The sequence below is a fragment of the Colossoma macropomum genome, unplaced genomic scaffold (assembly GCF_904425465.1).
Source record: "Colossoma macropomum unplaced genomic scaffold, Colossoma_macropomum, whole genome shotgun sequence".
Classification (NCBI taxonomy): Eukaryota; Metazoa; Chordata; class Actinopteri; order Characiformes; family Serrasalmidae; genus Colossoma; species Colossoma macropomum.
This window is the reverse complement of record NW_023495691.1, coordinates 42,317-51,628: the sequence shown is the minus strand read 5'-3', so window position 1 is coordinate 51,628 and position 9,312 is coordinate 42,317. Positions and strand designations below refer to the sequence as shown.

At 36.3% G+C, this 9,312-nt stretch overlaps 1 long non-coding RNA gene across 1 annotated transcript; it reads left to right on the top strand.

The window, feature by feature from the left end:
* The first annotated feature begins 780 nt into the window (after positions 1–780).
* On the top strand, positions 781–8,078 carry LOC118802826. Its single transcript, XR_005006785.1, has 6 exons — positions 781–886; positions 3,208–3,332; positions 4,443–4,484; positions 4,986–5,137; positions 6,200–6,453; positions 7,908–8,078. It is a non-coding gene; the product is annotated as an uncharacterized LOC118802826 (long non-coding RNA).
* Positions 8,079–9,312: the final 1,234 nt, after the last annotated feature.

Sequence of the window (9,312 nt, the reverse complement as noted above, 5' to 3'; positions counted from 1 at the left end):
CTTATGTATTAGCCTACATAAGTACCAATATTTGATATGTTCCATATGTGTCTACCTACACTGTATGTCCAAAAGTTTGTAGACACCTGATGATCCAGCATTTCTTCTGAAATTAAGGGTATTCATAGTGAGTTTGTCCTCCTTTGCTGCAGCAACAGCCTGTGCTCTTCTGGGAAGGCTTTACACTAGATGTTGGAACATTGCAGTGAGGATTTGATTGAGCATTAGTGAGGTCAGGTACTGATGTTGTATTCTCAGTTCTCGATCACTCCAACTCATCCCAAAGGTATTGGGTGGAGCTCCCTCAGCCCAGAGAACACAGTTCCACTGCTCCACAGCCCAATGCCGGGGGTCTTTAACCCACGCTTGGCATTGGGTATGGAGACCTAGACTCATGTATGGCTAGAGTGTCCCATTCTATTCGATGAAGCTTTTCTATGGAGACTATGCAAGCTGTTGCCCAACTGAGCACCTGTGTCAGCAATGGGTGCACCTGAATTCACTAATGAAGAGTGTCTGAAAACTCTTGGACACATAGTACATATGTAAAAAGAGTTTTCTAATCTTAACCCTAACCTTAACCTCAGAAACCAGAAAAGAAATAATGTTGCCCTTTGAAACATTTTTGTCCTGAATTGTATAAAAACAAGTGCACGTACACACACATGCTCAGCACTCTGCATGTCTCTGAGTGAACTCGCTGATAACTATGTTATATGATATCTCCTATCACACAAACTCGCCCCTGGAGTGACGTGGCAGGAGTCGGCTGTGCAGTCTGGAGACTGCAGTTTGAGTTTATGAGGATTAAGGCTGAACTGCTGGTTGATGTATTTAAGCCTTCTGTAAGCATCAGCCTGCATCTGCATCGCCAGACACCTCACAGGTAAGATCACTCATACTGCTGTCTGTACACTCAACATTTAGTGTGTATTTCTTAATGACTAGCTATAACAACTCTCCTACACACTGAAAAAAGGGGTTCTTTTGTAAAGAAAATGGATCTTTACAGAACCATGAACATTTAAAGAACTCTTTGGACTGAGAATGTGTTGTAAATGGTTATATTAATTTCTATTCACTCATTTCTGTTCTAACACCGACATTCTGACGTTGTCACGCTACACAACAATAGAAGAGATATGATTGTGTATCCTTACACTCTAAAAAAGATCCAAAGACAATAGTTATATATAAAACCATTAACACCCAAAGAACCATTTATATGCTTAAATGGTTCATTGCATCATGGAAGAGTTCTTCAGACTGCAGAGTGTTGTAGATGGTTCTTAATAGAATCTTTTTGAAAAGGGTTCTATATAGCAGCAAAAAGTGTTATGCTATTGTTATTGCGATGTCATGTCTGTAACAGTAGAAGAACCCTTTTTGGTGCTATATAGAACCATTTTCAAAATATATATATATAGCACATTCTCCATCAGTCTAATGAACGATTTCATCATACAAAGAACCATTTAATCATACAAAGGGTTCTTTGAGTGCTCATGGTTCTATATAGAGAACCATTTCCTTCCCAAAAGGACCTTTGAAGAACCATCATGTTAAAGAATGTACCTTATCAATACACAGTAATAACACGTGAGACTTTATCATGTTTGTCTTTTTAATTTTGTGTGTTAAATTTGATGTATTAGTTGTTATACACAGTGTAAGTGTGAACTGCACAAGTTATGGAGTTACAGACTCATCAAAACATGCTGCTTTTTATTGCTTTAGCACCTTTTAAGGTAAAAAGGAACAGTTTTAATCATGTTAAATTAATCTTTAATGATTTTTGATATCTATATTTTTTTGTTTAGATTAGAGAAATGATTAGGACCGAAATTCTGTGCTAAATTCAGACTTGTCTCTACAGTAACCAAAACTCATGCTTTCTAACTGTTACACTGCCTGAGAGGTGACAATAATGCTGCTAAGACAAATTTCAATCCAGCATATCATGTTCTCTTTGACAGTAATCACTCTTCGAGGCCACCATAGAAACATACTGAAAAATAAAATTCAAATAAAACAGAGTCAGTGTTGGCCTTTTGTGTGTTTAACAGTAACAGTGTAAGTTCTGCTACATGTGATTAAATATAAAATTACTCATAAGGTAATCAAAAGAAAACCCTAGTTTATGCAGCAAATAGCATTACTCCAAATTGGCTTTTCAAAAGAAGGAAAGAAATATTCTTGCCTTAAAATTGACACATAATATAGACAGCTGCCAGTCCCACTTTATATCAAGTGTCTCTAATAACTGTATAATTACACATGAATAACAAATGCAACAACAGTGTAACTACTGATGATTTAGTCGATGTTACAGATGGATGACAGAAGTACAGCCTATGTAATTACACATGTGTATCAACTTCAGTTTTGCCTTATGTGATTACGCAATCTTTTTGATACAACAGATCTTTTGATACAACAACAAGTCTTTTCAGCAGTAAAAGGAAGTATATTTTACATAACATTGCAGTTGTTTTACATAATTACTGTGGAATAACTGTGTTGTAACAAGGTAACCTAATCACATCACATTGATTAATACCATTCTGTAATTACATTGTACATATATAACAACTACACAGGAACTTTCCTGTAGTGTAGTGTTAAAGTTATACTTTAAAATGAGTGGACAGTTCCAGTGTAGTTGTTATGTAGGTACTGTGTAATAATGGATGGTAATATAGACATTGTTTTGGGGTAATGCCACACATTTAATTAATGTCATAAAAGTTACATTTTAAGATAAGGGGACATCTGCTGTACTGTCACATTACAGAAAGGTTTAAAGTTGAAACTGGTTACAATGTCACAGGAAAGCTGGCAGATAGCATGTAAGTAATGTCTTAACTTAAGTAAGTTATTACATATTTTCTTTTACTGCTGGAAAAGACCAAAAACAACTGCTGTTCCAGGCTGATTACAAATGTAATTATATTTGTGTTATTATCCATGTGTAATTACATGAGAGAGAATAGGCTGTTACAACTATCAAGATACATTTGTGTAATTACTTTCATCTGTTACAGTGACTAAATAATTAGTAGTTCATATGTAACTACACAGTTATTAGACACACTTTATTGCAACCCAGTTGCCATTTTATATTATATAAACAAATGACAAAAATGGAGACACAAGCTTTTGTTCTGACAGCGATGGCAAGCTTCTAACTACAGATTCTCTCGGCAGGTCTTCCTTTCTGAAGAGCGTGAGCTGCTGTGAGGGCGATGATGATGATGATGATGACGATGATGAGTGTGAAGCTATTTGTGTCCATCACAGTTCTCCAGCTTGCACATTTTGACATAACTGCGGTAAATGCTCTCAATTTTTTGAAGAGCAGTTCAGTGGTGTAGAGAATTGGTGACAGTTACCACCAATGGAATGACAGGTCATCATCAGACTCTTATACAGAGCTTTTGGGCTGGACCACCCCTTAATCCGAGACCCGAGACACAAACAATCGCGAGGCAAGTCCAGCGAGACCTAAAGCAATAGCGCAAATAAAAATCGATTTAAAAAGATATATAAACCAGTGTTTATATGTAAGGGCTAATGGTGACCTGAAACCTCATGACACCCAACAAGCCTTGTTCAAATTGATTTTAACAGCTACACATCAGCTGAAAAGCACAGAACTGGCACGGTGACATCATAACATTCAAACTAGTTACATTTAATAAGGAAGTGCTTGCCCACACTCCACATCATTTCACTGAAAAACAACAATAAATTACTGGCTACTAGTTGCATTACTTTCACTGTAAAACTGTAATTTTACATATTTAAGATAATATATTTTTATTTTAAAGTTAAAGATCATCTAAAAGAAAATCAAAAAGCAAAAAAGTGAAATATAAATATCCTAAACCGCATATTAAGTAGGGGCTAGGTGCGCCAGTGTGCTGATCGAGCTGATGGAAATGTAACCTCATTTACATAATTTGCTATGTTTCATTGAGAAATTTAGTTCAAAAGTTCACAACATAATAAAAGTAGGCCTTTATTATTCTCATTCCAAATGTTTTCCATTATCCCGAGGTATTAGACAGGCCTCTCCACCTCATTTTGCCTTTGTCAATAGCCCTAAAAGCTCACCTCAGTTCAGTCTCAAATGTTCTTTCTGTTTTTACAATGGAAAAATAATACTATAATAATAATGTATTAAATGAAATAAAGCCATGAAAAAAATAAATAAATAAACATGTTTGGATCAGATAAGTTAAATTTACAGAAAAGAAAACGTGGATGAGTAGCATCAACTGAATCATCAGAAAACAATGGGGATTAGGGAGGTCCTGTCTTTTATAAATATATAATTATATATATATATATATATATATATATATATATATATATATGTGTGTGTGTGTGTGTGTGTGTGTGTGTGTGTGTATATTGCACATTTGTGTATCTTTCCACAGGAAGCATCTGAATTCAAAGGCATGAAATCACCAAGCCCAGCGGTAACTAAACAAATTAATTTCCTAAAAAAAAATTTTAAATGTAAAAATTAAACAATGATTGACTCACTTGACTCACCTTACAGTAACTATGTAGTGTATACTAATGTAGTGTATACTAACCCCAGTGCTGCATGTTACAGTCCTGCAACTCCTGAAGTCTAGAGGTGTAAATTGATCACATAATTGATGTTATGGTAAAGTTTACCCAAGAGAATCTATTGCTATTGTTCACAAATCACATTTGTTTAAGTTGTTGTCATAAGTCATTCATTTCTGTAACTGTGCCTCTGTTCACAATTACTAGTCAAAATATGTTGCCATAGTTAAAGGCAGTCTACAAGTTATTTGTCCTTATTAGTTACAGAAAGAATAATTTAGTTAGTAATTTAATAATTGGATGAAGGTGCCTATTCATACTGAAGTGATGTGAGTACATCCATGAAATAATTGTATAATAAAATGGCTGCTTCCTTTGGTTAACCTGTCTTTTCTTTATTTCAGTATAAATTCGGGGACATCATTGCTTTTGAATACTTTAGCAAAGGTACCGGAAAGCAACAGCTGGCCCTTTGTGCATTTTGCTGTGTATGTGGGTGAAGAGGAAGGACTGAGGAGTTTAAAAAAGCCAGATGAGAACATTTTCCTCCTTAATGGTAAGAAATACTGACGAATGTTTTTGCCTACAAAGAATAGTTTGAAAGAAAAATCATATTTACATAATTATCCCCTTCAAATGTAATTAATCAGCCAAGATACTTGGTGATTGCTTCTTTAGTTTTTGAGTGATAAGGCTGGAGTAGCAAGTAATGGAGCACCAATCAGCATTGTGCAATGAACAGCATGAAATCATTGGTGGAACAGAGAACAAACAAAGCATCTTATCTTATTAGCATGACTATATCTTTAAACTGGGCTATGCTTGACTTTGTTGGTATGAATGTGGTGGTGTTAAAGTGTGTGGAGACAGCAACCTGGCTCAGAGAGATGCTGAAGATCTTTCAGCTGTTCGGCATAGTCACGATCTGGGCAGGGTTTCCCAAAAGCACCTTAGCATAAAGATGGTCCTTAACCCCTTAAAATCCCAATCTTATTGCAGGCTAAAGCTTATTCTTCAGTAACTACAGGGATTTCAATAAAAACTGGCTGAGCTATTCTAGGTTATAGAACAGTGTAATAAAACTTTGGACCTGTTGGCCATATAAGATTTTAAATGGTACAGTGAGCATCACAATAAATATTTTCTCTACCAGTGATCTTAACACTGAGATGCTTGGGAAACTGGGCCCTCGTATGTTGTCAGACCCACAAGTCTTGACATTAGCACCGGGGGACCGGATTCACAAAAGTGCCTTAAGAAAGAAAGTCATCTTAGATGTGCCTTTTTTCTAACTACAAACTTAAGAAAAAAGTTGATAGAAATTATTATCTGTATTTTCTACGCAGGAGTGCACTTTGCCACTTTGATAGTGCTGGACAACCTGCCCCTAGCTGAGCTGAAGGCTGCCTTGTCTCCTGATTAGAAGGCAATCTTAAATATTAAGTTTAGCTGCTTACAAAATATTAATATTTCACTTTAAATAATGAAATTTCAATAATTAGAACAAACAATCAAGTTAAGCAGAAACCTGAATATGGATAACTTCTCACGAATGAACTCAGTTGGCTGGCTCTTTATATAGCTCTATGTCTAATTTGTAATTACTCTCCTCTGTCAGGGATTAGGCCCCTTCAAAAGGAGCCCCAGTGTGTGTTTGGTAAACTGAATGATGTCCCACAGATGCTTGATGGCAGTATGACATTAAGGAGAAGTTTGGCTAACTTCTTGGATGACGGACTTAAAGTCAGGGGCAAAGAGGACATGATCAAGGAGATCAAAGCTCTGCGCTCAAACTGCCAAGGCTGGAATCCTTTAGTGAACCCCTGTAAGCACTTGGCCATGCACATCCGCTACGATCAAAACAACATCGAGGTAAATATGCAGTTCTGCTTGAAATGTGTTTGTCAGCAAATGATGTGCTGCCAGTGAGATGGAATTTTGCCAAAGAAAGTAGTGTTTTAATCACAAATTAGTATGTAAATAAGGAGTGGAGCTGTGCTTTACAAAATCCTAGTCAGATTTATTGTAAAGAAAGGCTGCACTTCGTCGTTGTCCAAAGAAAACCATGTATCTCAATTTTTGACGATTTTTAGTTTTCCACATCATTTCAACACAGTAGCTGTCCTTTAGGTTGTGTAAAAGTTTAATGATGCATGGACTGATAGAAATGCTCTAAAATCACTTTGAACAAAACCTCTTTACATTGACTTACATTGAAAGGTAAGAGTGTATTTGCCTTCTCCTGTGAAGTTACTATTTTGGAGATACTTGTTTTTCATTGGACAGTGATGATATGTTAACCTTTTACATAAATGCTATTATATCATTATTCTAATATTGAGGGCCCAAGTTTTATCCACAAAGAGCCGATGTGGGTGCAGGTTTTCATTCCAGTCAGGTCGGAACAAAGATGCAGATAAGATTAGTGACCCCTGTTATAATATATGATATATGATACTCCAAGGTGGTCTCCTAGAGGAACAATGGGAAATTAGAAAATTGATTTGAAAAGTAAAAAGCCATATTATTTGGACATGTTCAAGAAAATAAACTATGCTTTTGTTACTGAATGACTGCCAAATTTTTAAAGGGCTCTGAAATGGGAAATTATGGATATCAGCTTAGATCTGCGCCACGTCTTTTCACACTGGTACATCTGATCCTGAGAGTTTAACCAGTGTTCTGATGGTAGACTCGTTTTTGAGGCTAATTTGTGCCTTATTTACATCTGGTTTTAAAAGACTAAGGAAAATCGTTATTCCATTGAGTGCACTATGTTACCAGCCACACATATCATATAAAATCTGCTCCCTCGTTTTGTGCTGCCCTCCCTCCAATGTCCTTCTGCAAAAGGCTGAGTACATCAGGCCCAGGGTGTATTTTTTTTGCTCTGTGTCCTGAGCAGAGGAAGGGTCCCTTTTTAATGCTAATTTGCATGACACAGGGGAATTGCTAAACAGGCTTAGCTACTATCAGGTCCAAATAAGAGGACATTGTACCTCCACAAATGTATAGTGCCAATAGTTGCATTATCCAAAAAAATATCATGAGTTTGCACATTTTACACGCTTTGAAAATAGTCCATGCTTTTTTTCGCAAAAACTGTATATCATATCATGGCAGTCGGTCCAAAACCTTTATTTCCATTTCTTTACTTATTTACAGTATGATAACTTTCATGATGTTGTTTTGGAGATATTAGGTTTTGTACCAACAGCAATGGTGTATCATATTACAATATAAAACATTTAAATCTGCCAATTCCATTAACCAACTAAAGCTAAAATGACTAACACCACTACTGCTGTGTTCTTGTCTCCATTTAGCTGAAGGAGAAGTCTCCTGGAGAATGTGTAATTAAGAAAAAATAACGGGAAAATGATGATAATTCTGCTTATTCTAACTCAACCACAGAATACGACCCAGTTTTCATTAATGTCTCTTCTTTTTTTTGTGCTTTGTGCTTTTTTTGCCCTAATAAAGCTTCCTGCATCAGATCTGTGGTCATCATTTTTGAGATCCTTATTGCATGGAGAATTCATACAAGCTGATGCTTCTGTTCTGTACAAAGAAACATTAATAAACGTAGCTCCAGAATTCTATCTTTCACAGCCAGCCTGAAATTGATGGACTACGATTTTGAAATTTGTAATCACAAGCCAGCTCAGTGTACTCGACTGGACAGATGAGTTAAAAACCAGACTGACCATTCAGAGCTTTGTTGTCATGGTTGTAGTCCAAACAAATGTGCAACAGAGCACAAAGGCTTTAATACGACAAACAACAAGCTGACTATAAAAATGCAAGTTAAAGCTGAAAAGGCTGGGAATGTAGTGGGTGGTATGGCCAAAAACATGTATCACGGTAAACATTTCACATTAACAATCATTAATTGGACCTCTGGGTTAAAGTTGTTATAGTGTGTTTATACAGATATGTCATACTACTTATTCCTCTTAAATATATTACATTTATGAAAAGCATGTTAGATAAATCAGAGGGGTCATACGCTTTCATATGGCCAATTTTGCAGACGAAAAACCTCATAAAATCTTCACATATTTCGGCAGTTGCCTCAGGGGTTGTGGTAATGGCAGAATGCAGTGCTGTATTAATTGAATACTTTAGGGTCTATAAGAATGTTGCACACCAAGAAACCAAATGACAAAACAAGGTCTAAAATATGTCCATGCTCATTTGTAGCATCACATTTACATAGCTGCACTTCAAAACGAGAATAATCTCCAACAATTAACAAACAGTGTTTAAAATAATCTCTAAAACAGTTGCCAGGCCTCCCCCATGGCCAGTGGTTCTCGGTGTGTTAAAAAAATGTACAATCACTAGGAAACAACTCAAAAAGGGGGCTTTAATCACTAGTAGTTGAACAAGTTTCAGTCACAAAGAGAAAGTCCAGGCCACGTGAGATGAAGAAATCATTCAACATAAAAGTCTTATTCCCAAATCACTTACAGTTGACTAACACTGTTTTAACTAGAGCCGGTTCTGAGACTGATTGTTAAACATTGCCTGATGAATGAATGATTGACAGTGTATATTCCAGATGATGACAGTTACTAGAATTGATTGCTGCTTCAACCCCATGTTTAAGTGGCGAAACTCTGAGCAAATAGATGGAATAAGCTCGTCCATAGCAACACATAGCAGGCGTGCAGATTGCAATGGGGTGCCCAGTGAATGTAGCATGGGCATCAGATTATTCCCATAGCA